At 48.1% G+C, this 27650-nt stretch overlaps 2 long non-coding RNA genes across 2 annotated transcripts; one reads left to right on the forward strand and one right to left on the reverse strand.

Annotated features, from left to right (window-relative positions):
• Window positions 1–211: 211 nt before the first annotated feature.
• On the reverse strand, window positions 212–19050 carry LOC118993180 (uncharacterized). The gene is made up of 3 exons (XR_005067788.1): window positions 18818–19050; window positions 17738–17742; window positions 212–223 (listed from the first exon to the last, which is right to left on the reverse strand). It is a non-coding gene; the product is annotated as an uncharacterized LOC118993180 (long non-coding RNA).
• LOC118993179 (uncharacterized) lies at window positions 14340–20854 on the forward strand. Its single transcript, XR_005067787.1, has 3 exons — window positions 14340–14591; window positions 19930–19978; window positions 20582–20854. It is a non-coding gene; the product is annotated as an uncharacterized LOC118993179 (long non-coding RNA).
• The last annotated feature ends 6796 nt before the right edge of the window (window positions 20855–27650 follow it).

Genomic DNA, 27650 nt, shown 5'->3' on the forward strand with positions numbered 1-27650 from the left:
ACTCACACAGACAGATATCTATTGACACAAGTGTTGATCTGGATGCAGAGCGCTTTAGAGGAAACTCTCACACACGCAGCTGGCGCATTGAATGCCCAGGGGTTCAGTGACAGAAAGGGGACTTTCACTACGCCTTTGCCACTGTCCAACGATTTCACCGCGTGCCTACATATATTCCCCCTCCCATTTGAATGAACGTCATTATTCTGCTTTAAACAAAGGTCTACTAACCAAACTGTTTGTCAGGGTTTTCTTTACACTCCTTGGAACTGTTTGAAGGTTTTGCAGGGAGTGTGTCTACAGGATCCTCTGGGGGGTTGAGCAGATTGTGTGAGAGTGTCAGCGGCTGAAGTCCTGTGCGGGGCTGCAGCCCGACATCTGCCCAGAGGAAGTGGCACCTTCTTCCGGTTTGCTCAGAGTCGCCCCGGCGCCTACTTTCATGATCAGCGGAATAATAATGATGGCATATTTACGAAAAACGAGCCTACCCTGAGGGATAGGATTTTATCTTTCAGCAGGAAGGGACATCGTGAAGAATTGCCTTGTCGGATGCAAATCCATCTGGGCAACGTTTGAGTGGCCCCCTCATGCCTTCACAAGGCACCCCAAAGTCCTCACTCACAACGACCACAGCCCCAACCAACCCCTGCAAAACGGACCTTCTTCCAAAGAGAGAGAGATAGAAAGAGAGAGAGACAAGAGGGAAACTGATCTGGAATCTCAGTTGATGGAACAATGCCTCAGGTTCAGCAAGGGCTGGAGACGCCCCCTCCCCCCAACATGTTCTCTCCGTGAAGCCTGCCTGAGTCAGAGGCCTGCCCCTCCCACAGTGCCCTGCGGTCTGGACATGACTTCGGTCCGCAGCTGAAGAGGTGGGCTCTCTCTAGGCGTTTCTTCTGCTGAGTCAGCCAGGGTGGATTTCTGAGGCCTATCTAGAAAGCAATCTGGATGGGTGTTGGGTCTTCTTAGGTCTTCCAGGAAGTTTCTTACTAAGGCCAGATAGAGGCTACGAATTCACTGTGGTGTTCCTGAAGCTGTTTGTTTGCCTCTGATAGGTTTCCAAGCATGTGCGCTTATTTTTCTAAGAAGTGTATGGAGAACACAAACAGCAGTGTTAGATTCGATCTTTCTGCTTGAGCCCTTGAAAAAAAATGTGTTGTTTTGTGGCCGTAATAGCTAATATTCAATGAATGCTCACTATGAGCTGGCGCCTTGCTGGACACTTGCACAGGTCATCTCGTTTACAGCTCACGACAATGAGATCGATACAGGCAGGTTCAGTTCCAGACCACTGCAATGGAGTGAGTATTGCAATAAAGTGTGTCACGAGCTTTTTGCTGGTTCCACTGGTAAAAAATGCAACACCTGTGAAGCACAACAAAGTGAAGCGCAAGAAGACATGCCAACACTGTTTTAGCTCCTGTTTCACAGGTGAGGAAACCGAGGCTTAGAGAGGCTCACTAGACCCACAGGTGGTTGGGTAGGGATGCCACCTATACATCCAGACAGTCTGACTCCAGGGCCTGCATGCCAGCTACTTGGCCTTGGGAAAACAGGCTGCTCTTGATTAACAGTGTCTGCAGGCGGGAATTTAACACCACTCTTTCTTTACAAATTCAATTATTTTTTTTTAAAGTTTAAACCACACCAAACAGAATTGTAACAGTTTGAGTGTGTTTTAAAGAGAACTTGTTACTTATCTGCCTGAATCAACGCCAATGCCAGTAGTTCTGCCTTGTAGGATCTTGTGACTCTGTGTGTGTTGCGGGGGGGGGGGGGGGGGGGGGGGGNGTTGCGGGGGGGGGGGGAGGGTAGAGAGGGGGTTTGTAGGGGAAAAGAGCTGAAATCTGACACCTGTGGGCCCAAGTCTCAGTGTCACTTAAGGGGTGTCAGTAGGTTTTAAAATCACCCTGCTCAAGTTCAACTGGTCCTGTTGGAGGTGTTGTTCAGGAATTAGGACTCAATCCCAAAGCAGGGCCTAGAGAAAATATGGAAGGCATTTTTAAGGAGACTGAACCAGCCTGTGCAGAAACTGTATTTTAAGTAACTATATCTCTGTTATGAATAGGCCCACAGAGAATTGAGATGGAAAGACTCTTTCAAATCAAATGTGAGTTCTGCTAGGTATGTTTCAAAGTTTTTTTTTCATTTTAATCTTTTTCTATACCCCCTACCCCTGCCTGCTTATAATTCCACCTCCTTCTGTTTTTTCAAAGTTTTGAGGAGAGAAGCAAGAGGTAGAATTCTACTTAGACGCGTGGTTTGGTTTTTACTGCATTGCCAGCTTAGTTTCAACAGAAACTCTTGTTTGGCTGTTACGGAGTCTATGCTCACCTCCATAAATGCAGGGTTACTTTCCCAAGAGCATATTTCGACTCACTAGTTGCCCAGATTAGAGCTGCCCTTGCTACTGTGACTCCAGACCAAGGTTTTAAAAGCAGTAAACGTTATCGAAACAATCGGAAAGCTTGCAATGGGGTTGGATATGGGGGTGAAGGAAGACAATCTGGGAAGAAAGTACCCACCTCATACTTTGTGTCCTGGTCTGTCGGGAAGCCCGCCCCTCCACCCTCGGGGCCACCCTCCACAGCAGCCCCCTGACAATCAGCGCCGATCGCTACGGAGTCCTCTCCCAATGACTCAGGGGAGACTCAGGGGAGACTCGCTGATGCGAGCTGAGCTCTGAGGCTTCCTCCTTCCTGCATTTTTATTGAAGCTCTGGGAAGGGAGCCAGGACATTTGACGATGTTTGTTTCTACAGATATTCCACTCCCTTTTTTACCTCCCAGATCAGATTATCGTGTGTTGGTGGCAGCAAAAAACAGAATATTGACGACAGGCCGGGAATGGCCAGGGACTCGTCGGGACAATGAAAGCACACCCGACTGTACCCAGCCCCTACGTCGTGCTGCCCTGGCCCTGGCTGAAGGCGCTTTGTCCTGGGACTCGGGGGCAGTCGTGCCCCCTTCCTGCCCTCCTTTTCCTGTTTCTGCTTCAGGTGGCCTTTTATTTAAACTCCAAAGCTGGTTGGGGGAACTCAATGAGACTTTCTCTAGCCTTGATCAAAAATACAGAGTAACCAGAGACCCCCCCCTAGCCTTCCGCTTCATTGCCTTTCCAATGTGCCCCTGACGCTAGGTAAGCACTGTTCTGTCCAGCGTATGAGTTTTTTCTTTGTCACCTTGGCAAGTTTAGCAGCCTCTCTAGATCTCCATTTCCTCCACTGAAAAGTGAATATATGGGGTTGGCTATGAGGATGTAAAAACACACATCCATCGAAAGCCCTGTGCCTGATGTCTGACACACAGTAGGTGCCCCTTAACTGTGGACTGACTTTCCCTGAGCTACTACTGTGCACTACATGAAAAGTCAGCCCTGGGCCGGAAGCCCTGCATGACACTCTAGCTTAAAATTCAGACGTTTGGAGGGTGGGTGGGTTTCGGGCTTGCCAATCTCCTGGGCAAGTTTAAAGCTGTCACCCAAATTTATCCCAGTCTGGGTCTAGAGGGGCAGGCATCTTCTTCTTTTCCCTTCCTTATTCTTGTTGACCAACATCAATGGTCTTCGTCTGCCCCGTCCCCACTCAGTTTTTCATCCTGAAATGAATCCACAGCACCCAGGTTTCATAAAGACAGTTATCAAAGAAAAAGTAATAGAGGCAAAACACCCCTGAGCAATCAAAACAAGGAAGCAGACTGGTGATCCTCAAATTTCTTTTTCTCAAAAACTCCTTGGCAATCTCTCTCACTTTCTGGCCTCAGATTCGCCTCCTCGTCTTGCCTCACAGCCAGCTCTAAAAGAATGAGGCAAAGCTCATTCTTTTAAAGAATGGCCTATGGCCTATGGCATGTCCACACTGCTCCTGGCCCTGACTTCTGCCCTCTGCTTCAATTCTCTCCTCCTGGGCGGAACCCGCTGCCCTTCTTCCTGTTCAATCCATCCCTTCTCGATTGCGTAATCTTTATCCAGGAATCTATTTGTGAACTAAAGAGGACCCTCAGTACTTCCTGACCATGTCTTGCGAAACACAGAGCCTTGCAAATCCCCATTCATTGAGGCTGAGTTTGTCACGGCTCCGGTTCCTAAGAGGTGCTATGGGTGTGGGGGGTGCGGGCTGAGGGGCGAGTGGTGGAGAAAAGCCTAAGTAGCAGAGGCTGGACCTCCTCAGCAGTGGGGCTTCTTGCAGACAGATCAACAGCCCCAAGCCAACCAGCCAAGCTGTAGGGACAGCACCCAGGAGGTGTCTTAAATGTGACCTTGTGGCCATGTTTGGGTCAGCCATGGCTACACATGGCCCTTCTCACTGCAAATCAAGGAAATGAGGTAAACGTACCTCACTGTGCACCTCTTGGATCAGACCTTTGGGATTCTTCTTAACGGCAGAAAAAAGAAGCCACCCTGCTTGTGCCTGGGGGAACTCTTAAACTAACTTGAGGGAGTGGCAACAGTTGGTATTAACTGACATTACAAGTGCTTTTTGTTTTCAATCACTAAACCTTGCTGACTCCCCACACCTGCAGCAGAAGGAAAAGCAAGATTTAAAAGCAGCCTCCATGGTGTGGAAGTAGCAGGGTAGGGAGAGATGACGATGGCGATGGCAATGAGGATGAGTATGAGGATGAGGATGAGGATGAGGATGAGTGTGAGTGTGTGTGTGTGTGTGTGTGTGTGTAGGAATAGCCAGCCGTTCAGCTAGAAAATCCAGGAGTAGGGCTGCCACATGGCACAAGGAAGGACGATCTTGTGTCTAAGAGGCAAGACAAACAGAAATGGGGGTGTGGGGGAGGAGAAAGAGGTCAAGATGGAATAGAGGCATTAAAGTAGCTACAAGACAAAGATGGCAAGAAAGAAAGGAAAAGAAGGGAGAGCAACGCAGGGGAATGAGGGAGGAGTGACCACACAGAGCGGTCACTGCTGAGAAGAGACCTCTTTAGGGGAGTCTCGGTGGCTGGGCCACCGCTGCGGGGTTGCAGAAGGGGCTGGTGAGTGCCCGTCACAGGGGCTGCATTGTCTCCAGACGGCCGCTCCCCCAGAGAGTCCCACCGCAGTTCAGTTGGCCCAGCCTGGGCATCTGTCCCTCGCCCCGCCTGAGGCGCCTGGGGCGACGTGGGGAGCTGCTCCCTGACTTGTTTCTGTGACCAAAATGACAGCTAGAGGGAAGGCTGCCTTCACTCCCCCTGGCTGATCTGGTGCTAAATTCCAGAGCCTATAGCCGCCCTGGGGTGAGGGTCTATTAAAACTGTGCACATACGACTACTTCCATTCGTGTAGACCCTAGCATCTCCGGATCTTGGAGTATGGAAATGAAATCCAGTGTCTGTCAATGGGAAGACGTCACCTACAAGTGCTGCAATGGTGTCCAGAATGAATGAGCCCCAGCTCACCTCCTGAGTGACTTACTGCCTCCAGGGGAAGAGGCACTTCTCAGCTCTGTGCTGCCAACATCCCACCCATCACAGTGACAGGACCTCCAGAGGAAGCTCCCTTTGTACCTCAGGAGGCTGAGAAAAATGATGTCTGAAGATGGGAAATGATAACTTGCCTTTCAGGTATCAAGAGCCACCGCCACAGAGCGAAGCAGCCACCGTTCTTTGGGCGTCACGATGCTTCAGGCTTTGGAAAGCACCAAGGGAGGTTGGGTGACTTGTCCGGATGGACTTCAAATCATGGCACTTTCAGAGTCAGGAAGCTCCTCTGGAGTCCTCTATTGGTTCCCGAAGTCTTGAGCGGGTTTTCCTCTGTGACGAAGCATTCACTAGTCTGCAGCGAAGTGAGATGGATACGATTATACTTGTACGTAGTAGATGTTTCATGTTTTTTAAAGGGCTCTCCTTAGCATTCTGAGATTATGTCTCTTCTCCTTTTTCAATACTAAACTGTGCTTTTCTGAGAAAACTGGCAGTAAGAGTAGATGGCGATATTTTAAAAATATTCTTATTTAGCAATATGGAAAGTTTTAGTAAACTTTTAATACATTGGACTGTCCGAAAGTTAGGCATCATTGATCGAATCTGGCCCCTTCCCGACACAGGTGAAAACACAGGCTCAACAAGCTCCAGGGACTTGTCCAAGGTCATGTGGCAGGTCAGCAGCCTCTGCCGTGCTGTGCCTGTTTCCACCAGTGTCCCCGGTTCAGGGCGAGCAAATGATCCCCGAAAGTGCCATGACTTCCCTCTCTTAGATCTCCCCCTCTCTCTTTGGGTCTGGTTTTAGAGCCTCGGTCCCTACTTTCTAACTGGCAGCTCCAGCTCCCTCCGTATTTGCCCCTCTGCGCGGTGCACCTCATCTCCACTTAGGAAGCAGACAGCAGCCCGCGCTCCCCTTCGTGGCTGCTCAGAGCTGGGCCGCCCACAAAGCCACCCCTAAAAGGCTGGGATAAAACTCAGGCTGAGCAGGGCTCCCCGACGGACCTGCAGTAGACGATGAGCTTTGTGCCTCACGCCGGCTCATAAATTCTGAATTTAACTGGCTTAGCTTTGTGCTCACCTAATCGAAATTAAACTTCCTGAGGGGAAAAAAAACCCTGTTTCTTCCCTTTGTTCCATCCCTCTCCACCCCTTTGGGCCTATTATCTATAACAATGCAATGCGCTCTGTTCTGAGCTCCATAAGGTCAGATGGGTTGAATAATGCAGCAGAATAATGCAGCAGATTGGAGCTAGGAGGTGGGAGGGAAGGATTCTGGAAGCAAAAGTCAAGATGAGAGGAAAGCCTAGTCCTAGCAAACCCCAGAGCTTCAAGAGGACCATTCCTTATGTTTTGTTCCCAGGACAAGGTTGTATTGAGAAGGACTGAGATTCTAACACTTCTGAACCTGGAGGAGAGAGTTTGAAGGCCCCCAACGTCAGAGAAAGGCTGGTAGAAAGTGGGGAAGGCTCTTTCCTGTTGTGGAACCTTCCCAGCTTCTGCTCTCTGGCAGGCTACTGAATCGGGGAGTGGATTCATCCAGCCCTGCAGCTCCCTAAGCGAAGAAACAACAGCCTAGTCCAGTTCCGCCCTCTCTGTGTCACTAACATCTGAGGGAACCATAGCAGCAGTGTCTTAACCAAGGAGGGTGGGGCTCAGACTAAAACTGAGTTCTACGTTTTGCCTTGGGACCAAAAAAAAAAAAAATGTGGAAAGAAGAGTACAGAGCACTCCTCATTCTGCTTAAAGGGCTCTCTGGCCCAGTTTGCAGATCAGTGAGAACCGAATAGATCACTTGGGCTTTTGTGCTGTGGCTGGTGGTAGACCCTTCTCTGCGGAGAGATTGTGCTAGACACGGGCCTTACTCTTTTCTGGAATAAAAGCATTCAGCAAGGGAGGTGGAGAGAACCCTCTTTGCAGAAGGAAGCATGAGTTATAGTAGGAGCAAGTTTCATTATGGAGGAGCTTAAGGGCAGCAGTCTGGGCAGAAGCCAGGGCTCCAAGCCTCATACTTCACCTGAGGCTGAGGAAGCCTTCCGTCATTTTCTGAATCAGAAAATATGAAGGAAGAGTCCCTGCCCTCCAGGCCCTCCTGGCATTTAAATCCTTTTCACTGCAACTTGTTTATGTTGGGTTTAGAGCTAAAAGACAGTGGTCTGGATTTACAGAAATAAAAATCCAAACTTTTTGCATTCTGATACCCATTAGGTATAAGAAGTTGTAGATTTGGGAATCAGGCAGGCTTTGGCTCAGATACGGAGGTTAGAGAATGTGGTCAAGGTCACTGTGATTTAGCTTCTCAAGCTTGCACAGTTTCCTAGTCTCTTTGAGACTCAGCTTCCACATCTGTAATGTGGCGATAAGGCATAATATTACAGCTGGAGCGAATGCAAAAGTTAAATAATGATAAAGCACCCAAAAAACCTGGTGCTTCGTAAGTTCTCAGTTGCTTGTTGCTTTGTGTTTCTTGCTCCTTATCTGGCTATGATCAGACTTCTGAAAAGGAGAAAGTAAATAATGAATTCTCTCATTTCAAAAGTTATAAATTCCCTGTCATTGTGCTCTGTCCCCAGGCAGCTGGGTGAAGGCTAGAACCATCATTAGAACCCAGTGTCCTGCCACTAATCCGTTTAGAGGCAGTTTGGCATGGTGGAAAGACTAGAGAATCAGAATCCAGAAGACAATTCTGTTCCTGGCCCACCACCTACCGGTCACCTGGTCTCAGAGACATCACTAATTCTCCGGATAGGGAGGGGCACCCAATATCATGTCCTCCAACCATACATCCGAAGCTTGACCCTCACTCCCTACACACACATCCCCCATGTGTACTGTCCGTCATAAAGTGGCCGTCCAGCTTCTATAGGGACAACTCAGATGCTCAAAACATATCGCTGCACCTTCAGACAATCCCGACTCTGACAAGATTTTTTTTTCTGTTCACATGACATTTGTCTTCCTAATGTTTCTTCCTATTCACTGTAGTTCTATCCCTTCAGGCCATAAAGAAAAATGGATTATCTCTCCCACATAATAGAGTCTTACACTATTTAAAATGATGATTGTGCCCTGGCTGGTGTAGCTCAGTGGATTGAGCGCAGGCCTGCGAACCACACGATCTCGGTTCGATTCCCAGTCAGGGCACATGCCTGGGTTGTGGGCCAGTTCCCAGCAGGAGACTCATGAGAGGCAACCATACATTGATATTTCTTTCCTTCTCTCTTTCCCTTCCTCTCTAAAGATAAAAAAATAAAATCTTTAAAAAAAATTTTTTTTAAAAATGATGATTGTATCTGCCCGAGTTTTCTCTTCTCTGGCCCCTCACGTGCTGCCTTCAGTTCCTTCCCCATCCCCATTGAATTGAATTCAATTCAAAAGTTGAATTGAGTTCAATTGAATTCGATTGAATTCAATTCAATGGGGATGGTCCCCATTGAATTCCCCCCAAACACGGTGAGCCTCTGATCCCTCCTTTAAAAAATAGGAATATTTACTCCTGACTCAAACGATGGCAGTGCGGACTTAACAATGAAATGTGCCCTTAGACCCAGGATGTGCTTGACTAATATTTGACGGTGAGTGAGTACATGAAACTGTGTGGAAGCGCTGTGCAAACAGCAAGGCGCTCACTGCTGTAGTCTGCTCCAGCTGCCGTAAACACCGGACGGACTGTGCGGCTTACATAACAAAGATCCATTTTCTCACAGTTCTGGAGGCTGGAAGTCCAAGATCAAAATGTTGGCAAGTTTGGTTTCCTCTGAGGCCTCTCTCCTTGGCTTGCAGCTGGTCGCCTCCCTGTGTCCTCACTTGGTTGTTCCTTGGTCTGTGTTGTTTGTGTTCCAGTCTCCTCTTCTTACAAGAACACCAGTTGTATTGAATCAGTGCCTACCCTATACACTTCACTTCAGCTTAATTACCTCTTACATTCGGAGGTATTGGGAGTTAGGGCTTCAACATGGATTTTGCGGGGACACAATTTAGTGCATAGCACTCATCGATGTATTGTTAACAGTTTTATTTGTTGTGACACTGTTCAGAGTAGCATTTGTGTGCTTTGGGAGAGAGTGGTAGGACCCTTTGTATGGGAAATAAGATATTGCTGGCCCATTTTAATAAATACGTATTTTTGAATAGGTAATATATTCACATTTCAACATTCCAAAAGTCACAGAAGAGAAACCATGAAGGACAGTAAACATACGAAGAGCCTCTAATGTCACTAGTAACCAGTGCAATGTAAATTAAGCTCATAATATCACTCCATTTTACACATATTAGATTGGTAAAAATATTAAAGTCTGTTACTGAGTATTGGTGGGAAAGCAGAGGAGCCAAACCCCTCAGGCTGCTGGTGGGAATGCAAATTAGTGCAGCTGTGTTGGAAACCATTTGGCCAGTGGTCACTGAGCAGAAGGCCCAGCACTGGCCCAGCAGTATCTCTGCCAGGAGCCAGCCCTCGAGGACTCTTGCACATGCGCACCCAGACCCGGGCCTGAGGAAGTTCACAGCAGTGCAGATGGGAAACAGCCCAATGTCTAACACCAGGAGAAGAGATAAATAAAGGGGGTATACTCAGTCAATGGAATGTTAAGTTCCAATGAAAATACATGAATTAAAGTCGCACGCATCAGCACAGATGAATCTTAGAACTACGGTGAGAGAAATTTGCTCCTTGCAGAAAAATGCATACAGCATGATGCCATTTTTACAAAATTCAAATCAAGTCAGGTGAGCTAATAATGTATTCCTTAGGGATACGCAGGTTTGCGATAACACTCTAGAGGCAAGCAGAAGTGAGGATGAGGATGGCGGTTACCTCTGCAGACACAGGGAGAAGATGCAGGAAGTTTCAACACTATTGGTGAAGTCCCACTTCTCACGATGGATGGTGGATCCTCAGGGGAGAATTAGTTATTATTCTATCTCAAGATATACATTCATTTCGGGAATTCTTTGTATACACGAAATAATGCATTGAAAAGTTTTAAAAGTTCAGAAGGTAGACAAAGGTGTACAATGAAAACCTTTTTCTAAAGACAGCGGATATTTCCAGATTTTTGTGCGTCATCCAGAGATAAGTCATAGTTGGCAATAATGCGTACGTGCTCACGTGTGTGTATTCTATCTCTCACCCCACCTCCCTCTGTGCAATGGAAGCATTCCTGCAGGCTCCTTTTAAACAATACTACCATTAGGTAACAAATAGTCAGGGTAAATTGAAAGTCTGAGGAAGAAAAAGATAGAGTTGTCTGTCTGTCCAGTAGTTTGGCTAAAAAGAAAAAGAGGGAATTGCCGCTTATCAGTAAGGAGATTGTCTGGATAAGGGGAATCTGGCCTTGTAGCCAAGGCTGATGAGACGTGGAATTTGGACCTGTTTAAAGCAGAGGGGATGGAGTCCTGATTGAATCAGTGAAAGGGCAGAGGCAAGCAATTCTCCTCTCTTGACAATGAGACCCCCTGAGTTATGGTGTCTTAGACAAACGACACAGATATGAGGAAATAAGGGGAGGGCAGGCTCGTGAGCAGATAAAAGCAGGAGGCGAATACATCAAGAGACAATAAAACATCAAAATCAAATATATGTCAAGTGTGTGACTGGAATTAGGGCAGACTGGCAGGCAGGAGAGACCGGAAATTGTTCTCGCACAGAAGCCAGGAGAAGAGGCGAAAGCTTGGCTTAGCCGCTGGGAGTGGAGGACAAGTCCAAGTGCCCGCTGAGGTGGAAGGTGGGTGAGGAACGCCCAAGGAAGTACCAGGTTCAGAAAGGGCCAATTCCCAGGAGCTGCCAGTGGCTTAGATGATCTGGGAAGGCTTCCCAGGGAAGAAGCTTTCAGGAGCAGCTTGAATGAGGAGAGAAACAGGCTGGTGAACAGATGGAGGGTGGGAGTTTGAGGCGTACTGCCGATCCACGCTGGCAAAGCTCCAAAGGAAACCTTATCATCTCTCTGTTGTGTCTTTCACTCTTGTGTATTTCCTTAAAGTCCCAGAATCTGGCACGGGCGCTTGGTGATACGATAAGCTGTGGAGAGTGGGTGTGCACTAAAATACAAACGAAGGCTGTTGGGCTGGGTTCTTGGGGCTGGACGTGAGATGTAGAGGTTTAGAGCCGAAAGAATCGGTTCTGGCAGAGACAAGACAATGGGGCATGATGTGTGGGCCCCCTGTGAGAATCAGGAGCTCTGGGCTGTAGGCCTGACTCAGATATGAACTTGTTCTGGGACTTTGAGAGATCACAGAATCCCAAGTTGTTGGGCTAAATAGCCTGCAACACTCTTTTCAATCTAGGCAGTTCAGTGATTGACAGCCAGAGGAAGCAAAGTCTCCGGATCAATGAAACTGAGTATCTTAAGCCTAGAAACTTACAGTATAAACATCATTTGTAACTGGCCTGTCGAGCACGTGACACAGGTCCTTTCCCATATATCAGTTCCTCTGCACCTGAGAATCACCAGGAGGCAGGTGAGGCAGAGACAGAGTTAGCCTCATTTACAAGGGGGGAAACTGAGAGACACACTATAGGACTACAGTGCCAAACACTTGGGTCGTAGCTGAGCTAAGCTAGAGCTCCATGGCTTTCTGCTCCCTCTCCAACCCCCATTTGGATGTTGAGTGATGCCCAGTACTGGCTCTGGAACAAAAGGCTAAAGTCCCAGTGCCAGGTCCACTGTCCCAGCTTCAACTTCAAGGTCATGCTGGGTCACTTCCACCTGTGTTCCACCCATTGGCAGTACGTCTGCTCCACTTGGCCCTTCCCTGCTGCACTTGGGCTGGGGCAGGCACACCCTTTACTTCTATAAGTGTGTGCCCTTAGCTGGCACTCAGACCCCAGGGGACTGCTCCTCTGGGCTCCTGAGTTGGTGACAGCAGCCTGCCTGGCAGCCTCTGGGCTCTGATGTGAGGGGAGTGTCCTTGCTTTTCTCTCAGCCTGGCTTCCTGTCTAGACATCTCGAATGGTCCCCTGGATTTAGCACGAGTTTGCCTGCCAGCTAAGTGAAACCCACACAGTTCAGTAGAGCCGGTGGCTGCCTCCCCCTCACCAGGACCGAGTCCTGGAGGATTGAAGCTTAGAAATTGTATAATGAAGGGGCCCAGGGGAGGATAAAGATGACAACACTGGTAATGGTAGCTCTACACTCTAGAATCCTTTTTCAGAACTCACACAGGCACTCTCCCCCTCTCCCACGCACCTGGAAGGATGGGTTGTCAAGGCAACTTCTCATAAGTCCCAGCACCCACAATCTCACAGGTCCCCGTGGACCCACTGAACCCGGCTGTGGAGAAATCTGGCCCTTGGCTTGGCTCTGGAGAGATTCAGAGACAAATCCTTTGAAATATCCAGTTCTGAGCGAACACCCTGCCCCTCTTGGACCTGTCCTGGCTCCACGCGAAGCCTCCCACGTACGGCGAAGCTGGGGGAACCCTCAGGCCCAGCGCTGCTAGGGTGAGGGTGCCAAAGCTGCTCTCCTGAAGCATGGGTCTACTCCGCTGCCCTGGCTCCTCAGTGCCCTGGACAGCGTCCTCACAGTGAGGGGCAGTGGAGGTGTCTCCACTTGCCCAGAGGAAAGAAGAGAACATCAGATAAATCCTGAATGAAGGACACTGGGCAAAACCCCTGACTGGTACTCCTCAAAACTGGCAAGGTCATCAAAAACAAGGGCCGTCCGAGAAACCATCACAACCAAGAGGAGTTTAGGGTCATTACCATGTCCAGCAAGAATGTGGTGGGATGGCCTGAACACTGGACTGAGACTCTATCGTGAACTAAGATGGGCTGAGTGCTCTTATGGTTTCAAATCATAATTTTAAAAATTAAATTTAGCTTTTAGAACACTTTTAGATTTACAGAAGAATGGCGAAGATCGTGTAGACAGTTCTTATATACCCCCATTAAGTTTCCTTATTTTTAATGTTTTATATCAGATGGTACACTTGTGACAATTAATGAACTAGTGTTGCTACATTGTTATTAACTAAAGCCTCAGCTTTATTCAGATTTCCTTAAAGTTCTTTTTCTCTTCCAAGATTTCACATTACTTTTAGTCATCCTGTTTCCTTAGCCTCCTCTCTGCTGTGGCAGATTTCCTCAGAATTTCCTTGGTTTTGATGACCTTGGCAGTTTGAGCAATACCGGTCAGGTATTTTGTAGAATGTCTCTCTGTTTGGATTTGTCTGCTGTTTTTCTCGCGATCGGACTGGAGTTCTGTTTGGGGAGAAAGAACACAGGAGCAAAGTACCATTGCCAGCACGTCGTAGCAGGAGTGGGTACTGGCAGCGTGACGTCACTGTGGTTGTTGATCCTGGTCATTTGACTGAGATGGTATTTATTAAGCTTATCTACAGTGAAGGTATTCCAAAGCTGACTTTTTAACATGTGATTTCCTCGGATTTCACTTAATCAGCTTTGGGACTGTGCATAGCCATTTACGATCCCTGGGCTTTGGCTGTAAAAGGAAGACATGGAACATCTCTGAAGCCCTACTTCTAAGATTCTAAATTACATTCCATGATGACACTCTGACCTACAGAGGTGGCGGCCACTGGTCTGCCCAAGGTAACATGCCGACCTTCCTTAGAGATGCCATCCTCACATAGCCAGGAGCAGGCTGGATGTGGGCTCTCATTTTTCTGAGAGTGAAGAAAATTCTAGAAGCTCTATCAGTGAGTGTGCAGGCAAGTAGATATTGAATGAATGGACAAGACAATAAGTTTACTGAGAACCTACTCATGCTAGTTCTGTCCTAGGTGTTACAGGGGCAGAAGAGGTACGAGACACAAACACAATTCCGTGTCGGAGAGAAGAGGTAAGTTGATGAACAGTGAACTAATACATTCATCCTGCCCTTGAACACCATCTGCTCTATGAAGCCTTTTCTGATTCTTATCCAAATATTTTCTTTTCCTTCTCTGAACTTTGCAACTCTGTTGCAAAGATTGCTAGTGTAGCTCTGAATTTACACAACTTGCCCTGGTAGACAGGGATTCTGCTCTTTACATCAGGGAGTCTCAGGACAGCTCACTGTGCTGACTTGATCTAAATCTAAGACACAGGAAATTAGTCATAGAGGCAACAAATGTACTAGCCTCTGAGGAGATGGAGATCTCGGGTGGCTTCCTGGAGGAGGTTGAGTCTGGAAGCATGGCTGAAGGACAAGCAGAGGCCTTTCTCCTTCCTCAGGTGAAGCAAAGGTGAGTTTAAAACCAGGCTCCTGACCTCGGTGAAACCCAGGGACTAGGCCCTTAACTCCTAATTCTTCGATATCTTCCATTGTCCTACCTTCGAGTTTTAGCTTACACAAATCTCTCCACCTGTCAGGTTCTCTCCTCCTCTGATGATTGCTCCAGCCCATCCATGGCCACTCTGTACCTCTCTGACTGCCCAGATGAGCACACACAGCTCAAAAACCTTTGTTTGCTATATCATATGCTGCCCTTGACTGTGGGTTATCTTTTGTGAATCGGCTGACTGTCTTCTCCTGGCGAGCTGATGCTGGGTCTCATGGGCTTTTAAGCTCAGGCCTGGTGCATAGTAGATGCTTGGTCAGCAGTGGCTGTTGAATTTATGGTTTCACAGTCTTCAGGGGCTGACATTTCTCATTCTCACCTGGCACTTAATTGTGTCTCCAATGCCTGACTGATTCTTCCTGTTGTGTTTCTTGTGCCTCACTGTGGATCTGCCCTTCCAGTGGTGGGAGGACACCGCAGAAGGAAACGTGAGTCCCACTTGCCCCCGATCAGGGCTCCCAGGGAGCCTAGGAACCTGTCTGCCATTGCGCCACTAACACCCACAGAGTCTGTATCCTAGCGACTGTGGCGAGTTGCATCCCCAGCCTTTCATGGCTGGGGAAAAGCACTCTTCGGTGGCTTCAAAGGTAATATTGGATGTAAGTGTGTGTGTGCACGTGTGTGCTTGTGATTGTGTAAATGAGTGGGTGTGGGAATGTGGGGGCGTATTGCACGTGTACATGTAGGGAATGGGATATGGAGCTGTGTGTTGTATAATGTGATAGTGTGTGTGTGTGTGTGTGTGTGTGTAAGTGGGTATATAAGCATATATGTGCTGTGCAAATGTGAGTGTGTGAGAACAAGAGTGTTTGTGTTGCAAAGTCACATGTCTGTGTGGGTAGGAATGTGTGGAAACATGGGTGTGAGTGTATATGTGTATAAACATGGTATGCTGTGTGTACAAGAATGTATATACACTGTATGCATGTGAATGAAAGTGTGAGCATATGTGGGAGTCCGAGTGTGTTGCATGTGTGTGTTGTCTGTGTGTGTGTATAAGGGTGTATACACCCTCATATGCATGCAAGTGTGTTGGTTCTGTGTTTATGGTGCAGGAATGGGGGTTGCATGTGTCCATGTGGGTGTGAGTATGTGCATGTATGTGAGTGTGTGTGTGTAAGGAAGGGCATGTCTTCCAGACTGACCCTGTCAGAAGACTTTATTTACCCACATGGGCAGGAGCCTGGCTTCTGGGCACTCAGACAGTCTTCCTCCCTCTGTGCCTCCCAGCCCGAACTTCACAGTCATTGGCTCCCCTGGAGACGGTCCCAGCTGTGTGGGTCAGTCCCCTCCTTCCCGTCTGGGCCCTGCCTCTTCTAGCCAGGGCAGGACAACCCCAGAGGGTGCCAGGAAGTGGTTTCCCACTCCACCCAGGCCACGTTCCAAACCTTTGGAGTCCCCCAGCCCCCCAGCCGGGGAGATGAATTTGGCATCAGGCATGAGATGAAAAGAAACTGCTGACACAGGCCCGAGGTTGTGCAGGCCCTGCCGGGGTGATGGATGATGAGTTTCCAAGTGAAATCTAATAGAAAGTCCATGCATAATATATCTTTATGGGAGCAAATTCCAATTTGCATCCCATTAGGCCGCTGAAGTCCTGGAGGCCCTGCAGTGCCTCTCAAGCCTTCCCTCAGAAGAAGCTCAGAGCAGGGGGTGCCTGTGCCAGCTGGGGCCAGACCCCTCCAGGGGCAGTGCTGACAATGGAACCTGACGTCACAGGAGGGGCCGCAGGAGGTGGCTCTCCCGTGCTGTCCCTTGGTGCTGTCTGGGGCCTGAGTCTGGGCAGTGTTTCTCATGTTCTGTGTCTGCACAGAGCAAGCAAGATCAAAGGAGAACCCGGCTTCCTGGCACTGCTATAATTTAGATTCAGTGCCCCAGTTTCCAAAAAGGTAAAGGAGGCTTGGGGAAGAGCAGGGTCCCTCCTGGCAAGGGCAGGTGCCGTAGAGACAGCCAGAGGAGCGTGGAGAGGTTAGAGAATGTCTCAGAGAGCACTGAGCTGGGGACTTGTGTGCCAGGCTCAGTTCCTGCTCTGCTACTCATTGCTCTAACCACCTTTCTGCCCTGTGGGCCTAGCTTCTCTGAGCCTCAGTTTCCTTAACTGTGGAAGAGGTAATACTACCTGCCCCGCACAGCTTTTGTGAGCGTAGGAAGGTGCGTTTGAGACTCTACAGTGCTGCAGAACTGGGGGTGCTTTCCAGACCCCAAATGTGAGGTGGGTGTGCGTGACCCTGTGTGTTAGGGGTGGGTAGGGCACAGGGAGATGGAATACAGTTCACGGCCCTGAGACCAGAAACCTCTGTCTTCTGATCCCTCCAGCTTCCATCAGCCCTCTGACTTCCTCGGTAGGCTGGGGGCAGGGCAGAGCATGGTAGTGGGAGTCTAAGAGGCTAGGGCTTGATGAGATTGTAGTTTGGTTTCTCTTTCAGGGGTAGAAGAGGAGCCTGGGGTGCGGGTCAGTGCAGTTAAACTGGAGCTCTTGATCTTTTAGGAAAGAAAAGAAGTCTGGAAACACTGGGAGAGGAGCTGGGCTCCGACACAGGTGGTCTGGTCCAGCAGAGGAAGGCCCAGGCTCTGTGGCTGGACAGCACAGTGGGTAATTCCTTCTGACAGTAACTGGGGACACCTGGAGCCCCCTCAAAATGCACCAGAGACTTAGGACACAGGCCACAGCTCTCACCCTCCAAAGAGGTCTTCGCCTGGTTCTTTCCTGCTTGTGGGCAGGGCCTCTGTGCTGCCGGATGGAGCCCTCCTGCGAGCACCACCCAGCTCCTGTCTGGCTGGCCGGCCACTGGCCTTTCCCCTTCTGCTGTGCAGCCCCCGCTGCCTTGACCTGAGGCCTCAGCAGTTCCTTGGGGTGCTCCCTCCCAGTGGCTGGGTTAACTGGCACTCCACAGGCCCAAACTCCTAAATCACTCACTGTAGTTCATGAAGAGGCACAGGGCTGTGATTAGGTGAGTCAGAGCCTAGGGCAAGGTCGTTGTGGAGGGACGTGCATGCCACCAGTGATGTGGCCAGGGAGAGGGCGGGGCAGGAGGGAGTGCCCATTCTACCAGCTCTCAGAACCGTACCAGTCTCTTGATTCACACGGCACTAAGTGAGGGGAGGTTGCCAATTGCCTAGCAACGTGGGGCCCCAAACATGTCTGACAGTTCCTCTCATTATTGGGTGATGTGGGGGGAAGCATGGGAAGCGTTAGAGGATGTTATTGGGGTAGCAACCTGTTCACAAAGGGGCGACTGTCCCCAGTGTAGCTACATTGTTGACACAGGCCCCGAAGACAAGCCTGGACTCTCTCTCCAGGAAATCGCTGCTTCGACTAGTCCCCAGCTTTCTTGAAACAGTAAAATGGGAGAAACAAAACAGAAACAAAGTATAAATGCTATAAAAGGCCCAATAGTGCTTTGAAAGTGTTATATATACTGTGAAATGTTAAGGTAGAACATGACTGTGTTTCTATAATTTCTTATAACAGTCCTTACTGTACTAGCTGAGAACGTGAGAACAAGCTCTTGTTGGGACAGCAATGTCACACTGATACCGTCATCGTCCAGATGTACTGCTTTCTGAATTGACGCCAAAGCGTGTTAGGTCCTGGTACCTGGAAAAAGGGCACTGAGTGCCTGGGCACCTCTGCGGTTTCCAAAGGGATGTCAGACTCCACACCAGGAGCTTCTCGGGTTTCGCTGTTACTCTAGGACAGTTCTCAGGGACACACCTGGTTTTACTTTTCTAAATGGGTTTTGTGATGTGTCTACCAAGACCTTTGTGATTCTGTCAGCAACTCCCACAGTAATTATTCGTTCTCTTCACAGACAACTAACTGTCTGCTCAGTTGGACAGGAGTTGCTGATGGGCTGTTGCCGCTCGGTTCCGGGACACGCCTGGCGGCGGTTTCCCGAAGCATTCTTCGGTGCGTGCTATCGCGTCGCACAACCCACGTTCCAGCCCCTCTTTGAGGGCTGACTGTTGCGGTGTCATTGTCCTATGCCTGCTGCGTGAGCTGCGGCAGATGGGGCGCATGCCCGCCCGTGACAGCTTCAGTCACTCCCTCAGTTGGAGCTATTGAGCAAGTTTCCGTTTCTTACGTGCCTGTCACAATGTTTAGCAGTGAATGCAGGATTCTGGATCACCAGGCCAGACACCTGCCTTTATTTCCGTGACGACTCAGAAGTTGCTTTATCCGGTGATTTTGCCTAAGCAACTCCAATAGGTACCTGAAGGTTCTTTTAGTTGTCCTGTGCACACCCCAGGTTTTACTGTGTTCAAACGCATATAACATGAAATGTACCACCTTAACCGTTTTTAAGTGTACACTTCGCTGTGTTAAATACATTTATAATATTGTACATCCGTCACCACCATCCATCTCCATAACTCTTTTTTAAAAAAGATTTTATTTATTTATCTTTAGAGGGGAAGGGAAGGAGAGAGGGAGAGAAACATCAATGTATGGTTGCCTCTCATGTGTCCCCCGCTGGGAACTGGCCTGCAACCCAGGCATGTGCCCTGACCGGGAATCGAACCTCGATCGTCTGGCTCGCAGGCCTGCGCTCAATCCACTGAGCTAAGCCAGCCAGGGCTCCATAACTCTTTACCTCGTAAACCGGAAACTGCACTCATTAAGCAGTAGCTCCCCCCTCCACTCTACCCCCAGCCCCGGCAGCTACCACTCTGCTTCCTGTCTACTGTTCTGACGCCTCTGAGTGTCTCGTGTGAGTGGAATCACACAGGCCCTGTCTTTTGTGGCTGACTTATGTCACTGAGCGTAACGTCCTCCAGGTTTATCGATGTTTGTAGCATGTGTCAGAGTTTCCTTCTTCCTCGGTCTTTTTCCAAAATAATTTTCTAACAGATTTGGCTATTCAGTTTTCAGGTTTTAATGCAAAACTGTCATCATTTTCACAGACCAACGAGGTTGCTATGATACTCACTGAAGATTTGCCTAACTTTGCAATACTGAGCGGTATCTATTGTCAGTGTGAATCACTCCCTTTCCACCTGAGCAAGAGGGGAGCTTTCGACAGGAGCATTTCCACAGATAGTAGTTACTCATTAACACTCTGGCATTTTGCACAAGGTCTGCGTCAGACCACTTCGTAACGCTGTGAATATGTTCAAATAGACACAGCAAATGGCAAGTGTTGCCTAAACCTCATTGCTTGAGTTGAGGTTAGTTCTTAATTGTTTTTTCATGGGAACTAGGTGCTTTCATCAGCTTTTTCTTCTTCTTTTATTTATCTAGATGGTATCTACTGTGCCCAAGGTGGGATGCCAGGTGCTAGGGATATCAGGTAAATGAAGGCCCAGCCACTCTCTGCACATCGGGGCAGGTGGACAATCAGGTGCTATACACATCTGTAAGCACTTTATCTCACACAACTTTGGAGGCCAAACTACCGTTATAGGGGAACCCAAGAGGTAGCACCTGGGCAGGGTGCTCAATCATCACCCTTTCCTCCAATAATCAACCTTGTACTGATGTACTGAAGGACATCACCAAGTCCTTCTGGGCAGGGACTAAATCATCACCTTTTCCTCCAATAATCAACCTTCCACTTGTTTATGATTGGTATAAGGTTTCTCCTTGTACTGAATTTTCAATCATCTAAATGAACGATTCTCTTTGGAGTTGGGGGTGGGGGGCAGGATGTCAATTTGGTAGGGTATTGTATAATTTGAAAAAGTATTTTTCTGTAACATTCTATAGCTTCCTATTTATAAAATTTAAAAAGAACTTATTACTTTCAGAGTACCGAGGAGAGCAAGCCCACCTTCTGGGAGGGCAGAGAGATGTAGATTCAGTATCAGTTGTTCTCAGGGGGAGGGAGGAGCGCATGGCTTTATCGTGAGTTGTTCTTTCACAATTTGGTTCAGTTTACGTTTCTTCTTGGCAGAGAGCACATGTGCCTGGGAGCGCGGGGACCTGGCCGACCTGTCAGGTGTACCTAGTGGACTTGGAAAGGAACAATCCTCTGGCAGACCCGGGAGCCCGGTGCCAGTCCCCAATCCGTGCTGCTTTGTCAGACTTTGCAAAATAGAGCCATTTCCAGAACCCGGTCTTTAAAGATGGGAGAGGCCTCATGAAGGATGGGTGTTTAGTCTCTGCTCTTGAAGGCAGAGGCAATTTGGTTTAGGGAATAGGAAAGAGCCAGGGGGAAAAAAAAAAAGCAAGCAACCTGAATACTGAAAGGATTCCTTCGGAGGGGCGGGGCGGGTGGGAAATTGCAACCTTATCCTCTGGGACTCGGGCTCAGGAGCTGAGCTGCGAGGTTCAGTGAACCCGTTAGTAACATGAACTTGGTTGCTGTATTTCCCAGCCTGAGCTCATGCATTATTTACCTGGCGTAAGTAAACCTGCTTCTCCCGCTGTTGCTGGGGAAACCACTTTGATTTAGCAAGTCCTGTCTTACTCTCTAGCTAAAACACTGCAGCTTGGGAGGGAGGGAGAGGAGCCATGCGTGGTCTCAGAGGCTCGGGGTGTGGATGTGTAAAGGGGCCTCCCTGCTTACCCCTGGGGAAAAGCCCAAGTAGGAGAGAATGGTGAGTTCACTCAGTGTAGGGAGCCTCACACTTGCCCTGTCCTGCTTCTCTGAGGGCCCTTCTATCTTTTTCTGGCCTCCAGGAATGGGGGAGTCCCAAGGAGGAAGGTGTGCCTCTTCTGAGGCCTGAGTGAAGGCCACTAGCTGGTCTCACACCAACTGCTTCAGAGAGATAGACATCAATTTGTGCAGCACAGGGAGAGAGGCAGGGAGTCAAATTTCCCCAGAGGCTGTTTCCCAGGTGAATGGACCTTGGGGAGCCAACTCCATAAACACGGGTAAAGTGGTCCTCTCTCTTTCCAAACTCGCTGTGGCTCATATTCCACGTGTGTCCTTGTGGACCAGACAGATGTGCTGGCTGAGAAAGAGCTTGATCTGAGGGGTTGGGTGGGACTCTGGGTTCCAATCTCGGTGCTTTTATTTACAATGGGCATTAGAGCAAGTTATGACATCTTTCTGACTCTTGGTTCCCCCAAGTGTGGAAGATGGGCACTAGTGTCTGCCATGGACAGGTTGTGTGCAAAGTGGCCAGGAAGTGGTCTGGGAACACTGTCCGTGCCCAGGCCCCATGATGTGGACTGAAGGGCCATCGACCTAGCCTGCCACCTGTTTCCCTTTCTTGCCAGCAATCCAGACAGCACTCCTGGCTCTCTTCCTCCTCTTACTGCATATCGATTTTTCCTTTCCTCCTTTCGTTCTATTTGTGGCTACTGTTGCCTCTTACAATTGCATTATTTCTTCAGAAGTGCACCAGATAAGGAGGTCTGTTTGTGCGCACCAGTGGCCTGGGCTGTTCTCCCTGTCCATGACCTTGCTGCATTCTTGTCGCTAAAATGGAATCTTGTGGAGCCTTTCTTTCTTCCAGGTTCTGTCTCTGCTTGTACAGGGAGGACGATGCTATTTGCCAGGTGAGTCTGGGTGTGTCTGCCTGGGCAATGCACACCCGAGATGTGTCAGGAATATACTTATCTGTCTCTTGAGATATTTAGACAAAAGCCGTAAATTAGTGAACTTTGATTTTTTTTTTGGTTAACTACACTGAGATAATATGTTAAAAAGAACAAACTACTTCTTGGGTATCTCTAACATAATTGTTTTTAGTAATATCCTTCTAGATCTTCTTTTTTTAAATTACAATTTATTGATTATGCTATTACAGTTCTTTCAGTTTTTCTCCCTTTGCTTCCCTCTACCCAGCAACCCCCACTCCCTCAGGCAATCCCCTCACCATGGTTCATGTCCATGGGTCATGTGTACAAGTTCTTTGGCTGCTCCATTTCCTATACTGTACTTTACATCCCCATGGCTATGCTGTAACTACCTATTTGTGGTTCTTAATCCCCTCACCTTTTTTACTCATTCCCCCACACCATCCTCCCATCTGGCAACCATCAAAACCCTCTCCGTATCCATGATTTTGTCTCTGTTCTTCTTGTTTGCTTAGTTTGTTTTTCAGATCCAACTGTTGATAGATATGTATTTATTGCCATTTTATTGTTCATAGTTTTGATCTTCTTTTTCTTAAATACGTTCCTTTAACATTTCATATCATAATGGCTTGGTGATGATGAACTCCTTTAGTCTTTTTCTTGTCTGGAAGCTCTTTATATGCTCTTTGATTCTAAGTGATAGCTTTGCTGGGCAGAGCAATCTTGGCTGTAGGCCCCTGCTTTTCATGTCTTTGAATATATCTTGTCAATCCCTTCTAGCCTGCAAAGAGTTTCTTTTGAGAAATTAGCTGACAGTTTTATGGGCACTCCCTTGTAGATAACTAAGTTCTTTTCTCTTGCTGCTTTTAAGATTCTCTTTTTATCTTAAACCTTTGGCATTTTCATTATGATGTGTCTTGGATTGGGCTTCTTTGTACCCATCTTGTTTGGGACTCTGTAATTCCTGGACTTGCATGCCTATATCCTTCACCAAATTAGGAAAGTTTTTTTTTCATTATTTTTTCCAATAGATTTCTAATTTCTTCCTCTTTCTCTTCTCCTTCTGGCACCTCTGTGACACAAATGTTGGACTTCTTGAAGTTGTCCTAGAGACTGTTTACACTATCCTCATTTTTAAAATTCTTTTTCCCTTCTTATTGTTCTGACTGGTTGTGGGTTGGGTTTTGGTTTTTTTTTTTTTTTTTTTTTTTTTGCTTCTTTATGTTCCAAATCATTGATTTGATTATTGGCTCCATCCACTTTACTGTGGTTTCCCTGTAAATTGTTCTTTATTTCAACTAGTGTATACTTTGTTTCTGACTGGATCTTTTCTATGCTGTTGAGGTCCTCACTAAGTTCCTTGAGCATTCTTATAATCTGTGTTTTGAACTCTGCATCTGATAGATTGCTCATCTCCATTTTGTTTAGCTCTTTTTCTGGAGTTTTGATCTGTTATTTCATTTGTCTCCTCCATGTTTCTTTGTCTCTTCATTTGGGCAGCCTCTCTGTATGTTGTTTCTATGTATTAGGTAGAGACAGACTCCCTGTCTTGGTAGTGTGGCCTAATATAGTAGATGTCCTGTGGGGTCCAGTGGCACAGCCTCCCCTATCACCCAAGCTGGATACTTGATGTGCGCCCTTTGAGCAGGCTGAGTACACCCTCCTCTGTAGTTGAGCCTTGATCTCTGTTGACAGGTCAGTAGGAGGGATTTACCCAGGTCAGTCATCTGCAAGGACTGGCTGTGACCCCTAACCACCAACCTCTGCCCTCTGCGGAGGATCGGCTGTGCAGGGGCAGGGTGGTAGTGCTGTGACTGGGCCTGTAGTTGTCCACCAGGTGCACATACTCTGGGGTATCCCACGTGGTACAGGGCAAGGTCAGCCCCCCCAACCTGTGTTTTGCCCAGGGCTAACCTGCATGAGATATAAAGCAATCTGAGATGGCTGCTACTTGTGTTGGGCTTGGAGATTCCCAGGGGAAACCAAGCTGTGAATCTAGGCTGGCTGCTGCTAGTGCTGGGCCTGGGACCACTTAGCAAGTATTGTGGGGCTGAGGGCTTACTGAAGCCTGTAGTGCTAGTTTGATAGGATTTGCAAAGTTTTGAAGTGAGAATCAAGACCAGCCATTCATATGAAAATTCGTGGTTAACAGTTTGGGTGGCCCTGTAAGCAGGGGATCTCTAGGGAGGGACAAACAGTGTTAGCCAGGTTGATTGAGTTTCAGATATGGCACTTGCCTTCTGGCTTTGTGGCTCTGTTGGGATAGGGCTCAGATAAGGGACAATGGCCTCTGCCTGCCTTTCTGTCTGGGAGAAAGCTGTCCCTCAGTTCCCACCTTGATGCCAGACACTTCACTTCCTCCCTGTATGTCACTGGTACCTTTCAAGCTGCTACCCCAGTGCTGGAGCTCAGAGGGAGTGAGTCTGAGTAAGTCTGGGTATGTGTTCTTTAAGGGCACTGCTTGGAACTCCAGAAATGTCTTCTACTGACTCAATACCTGCTGGTTTTTGCAACCAGCAGTAATGGGGACTTATCTTTACGGCGCTGGAACCCTGGGCTGGGGGGGGCTGGTGTCAGGCTGGGATGCCTCACTTTCAAGATATCTTTCCTGAATTTTTATCCTCCACACGTGGATGTGGGACCAGATTTTTCCATGGTTCTGCTCCTCCTACCAGTGTAGATGGANTTCTGGCTTTGTGGCTCTGTTGGGATAGGGCTCAGATAAGGGACAATGGCCTCTGCCTGCCTTTCTGTCTGGGAGAAAGCTGTCCCTCAGTTCCCACCTTGATGCCAGACACTTCACTTCCTCCCTGTATGTCACTGGTACCTTTCAAGCTGCTACCCCAGTGCTGGAGCTCAGAGGGAGTGAGTCTGAGTAAGTCTGGGTATGTGTTCTTTAAGGGCACTGCTTGGAACTCCAGAAATTTCTTCTACTGACTCAATACCTGCTGGTTTTTGCAACCAGCAGTAATGGGGACTTATCTTTACGGCGCTGGAACCCTGGGCTGGGGGGGGGGGGGGCGGGTGTNGGGGGGGGGGGGGGGGGGGGGGCTGGTGTCAGGCTGGGATGCCTCACTTTCAAGATATCTTTCCTGAATTTTTATCCTCCACACGTGGATGTGGGACCAGCTTTTTCCATGGTTCTGCTCCTCCTACCAGTGTAGATGGATGTGATTTTTTAAATTCCGTAGTTCTCAGACTTCCATTCACCCTGATTTCTGACAGTTCTGAGTGATGTTTGTTCTGTTTTGTTTGCAATTTTGATGTGGCCGTGAGAGGAGGCAGGCTGTATTTACTTATACCACCATCTTGACCGGAAGTCTCTAGATTTTCTTTTGTCCTCCCAGGGCTATTTTGTTATTTTGAAGTTTATGTTTAAGTCTGTACTTAGCTACCATACTGAGATTAAAATATAGGTGTTAATTACCTCCTTAACATTTCTGCTTTTACATTAGGTGCTAAATATTCCCAAGTGACTTAGTTTCTCTCCACAGTAAGCCAGTTCACCTGCTGCAGGCCCCTGTGCTTTCGATTTTCCCTTTCTGAAATGGCCATGTGGCCAGGAAATCCACATGTACCACTCTGTCTGCCCCCAGGTCTGATTCATCCATGCAGAACTGTTCCCGCGGGGCTCCAGACTGGCTTCCTAAAAAGACTTCTAATTTCCAAACTACATGGTGCATCGGCAAGGCAAATACAGGCCACTTCACAAACTTGTTGGTGGCAGGCAATCTTCTGAGAGGCATAAGAGGGACTTCCTCGCTAGGAAGGAGCCAGCAAAATGAAGAGCAGAGGGAAGAGTCTCTGGACCAGTGGTTCGTCAATATTTAGTGTGCATTGGCACGCACAGATTACTGGACCTGGCCCCAGAGGGTTCGATTCAGGAGGCCTGGGGTAGGGCTAGAGAATTTTCATTCCTAACAAGTTCCCAGAAGACACTGTTGCCCCTACTCTAGGAACCATTTTTCAAGGAAGAAGGGACAGACAGCAAAAGCCACAAAACAGGAAAGAGCTTGGTAGTTTCAAGGGTCAGAAAAGAATCTGGCGTGTCTGGAGGGTAAAGAACAAGGAACTGGATTGGTAGGCAGGACTACATCATACAGTGAGGACACATGCACACACGCAGACACGAGGGTGAGGTATGTATGGGGAGAGTCAATGACAGGATTTGCTTTTGCATTTATTTTATTTGATTCTCTTCACAGTTACCGCACTCTGTGTCTTTAATAGAACCCCAGCACCTTCCACAGAGGCGTTGCTGAAGCTATAGTACCAGAGAGCATGCTAAGCTCTATATAAGTATTAACTCATTTAATCCTCCGAATGACCCTTTGAAGTAGGAGCTGTTATAATCCCATTTTACAGATGAGGAACACTGAGGCATCAGAGAAGCTATGTAACTTGCCCAGGTTTGCATAACTAGGAAATAACGGACTGGTATGTGAACCCAGGCAGCTTAATGCAGGAGCTGAGCCCTTAGCCTTTACCCCATGTTGCCCTCCTCATAAATGAGTGAACAACCTTGAGAGACAGCTAAGTCAGACATGATTCTCATCACCATTTTAAAGATGAAGAAAATGAAGCTCAGACAACTGGTTGTAGGTGGAAGAAGTGTCAAACTCGATCTCCTGATTCCAGATCTCAAGTTCTGGTCACAAAACCGAGCTGCTAAAAAAGCACAAGGCCTTATTGAAAGTCTCGCATGTGCCCAGTGCTGAACTAAGCAGACAAAGAAGTTTACCGAGAAAGAGAAGGCCCGCCTGGCAGGTGTGAGGGCGAGGCTGGTACCCTGCAGAGATGGGACTGATAGCTTTGTTCTCTTGTTGGGAGGCCTGTCAGCAGCCTCCTTGCCTGCACTGGGCTAGGGCAGCAGCTGGGCTCCTGGGCCTGGAGGTGCCAACGGAGCCAGTCATTCAAAAAGCTACAGTTGGGTTTTGCAACCATAGAGAAAGATACAGCCCTTCTCTCCAGGGAGTGAAAGTTGATATTGTAAACACTTTGGGCTTTATCTTTGATCTGGTGGGTCATCAGAGCTGCTTTTCTCCCCAGGTAAAGTTACCAGAAAAGGCTGACCTAAGGCTTTGGAAAGCTATGCCCTGCTGAACAGATGGCGCACATGGGGGTGGGGAGAGGCTGTAGACACATGCAGGCAGGCCTGAAAAGGGAGCCCAAGATTACCCCCAAATCTGGAACCCAGACACTAAATTCCAGGCCTTGGGGAAATTCTTAGGTTTAAAATAAATTCCTGGGTGTAGCTTTTGGCCTTTGGCTTCAGAAACACTTCCTTTCTAGATAATGGAAAATAATAACATGCATAATTTAAAAAGCTCCAAATGTAAAAGTATGTAAAGCCTAGTGCCAGGCCCTGAAGAGCCCTGAGTGTGAGATGATTGATGAAGTAGAAAGCTCTGAAGCACTTTTCTTTCTTCTATTCAACTGCTTTAGACTTGAGGTCTTTTCCCTGACAGTTGCAACGGATCATAGTTCTGTTCAAA

Source organism: Sturnira hondurensis, unplaced genomic scaffold (assembly GCF_014824575.4).
Source record: "Sturnira hondurensis isolate 20B ecotype Veracruz unplaced genomic scaffold, ASM1482457v3 Scaffold0008640, whole genome shotgun sequence".
NCBI lineage: Eukaryota > Metazoa > Chordata > Mammalia > Chiroptera > Phyllostomidae > Sturnira > Sturnira hondurensis.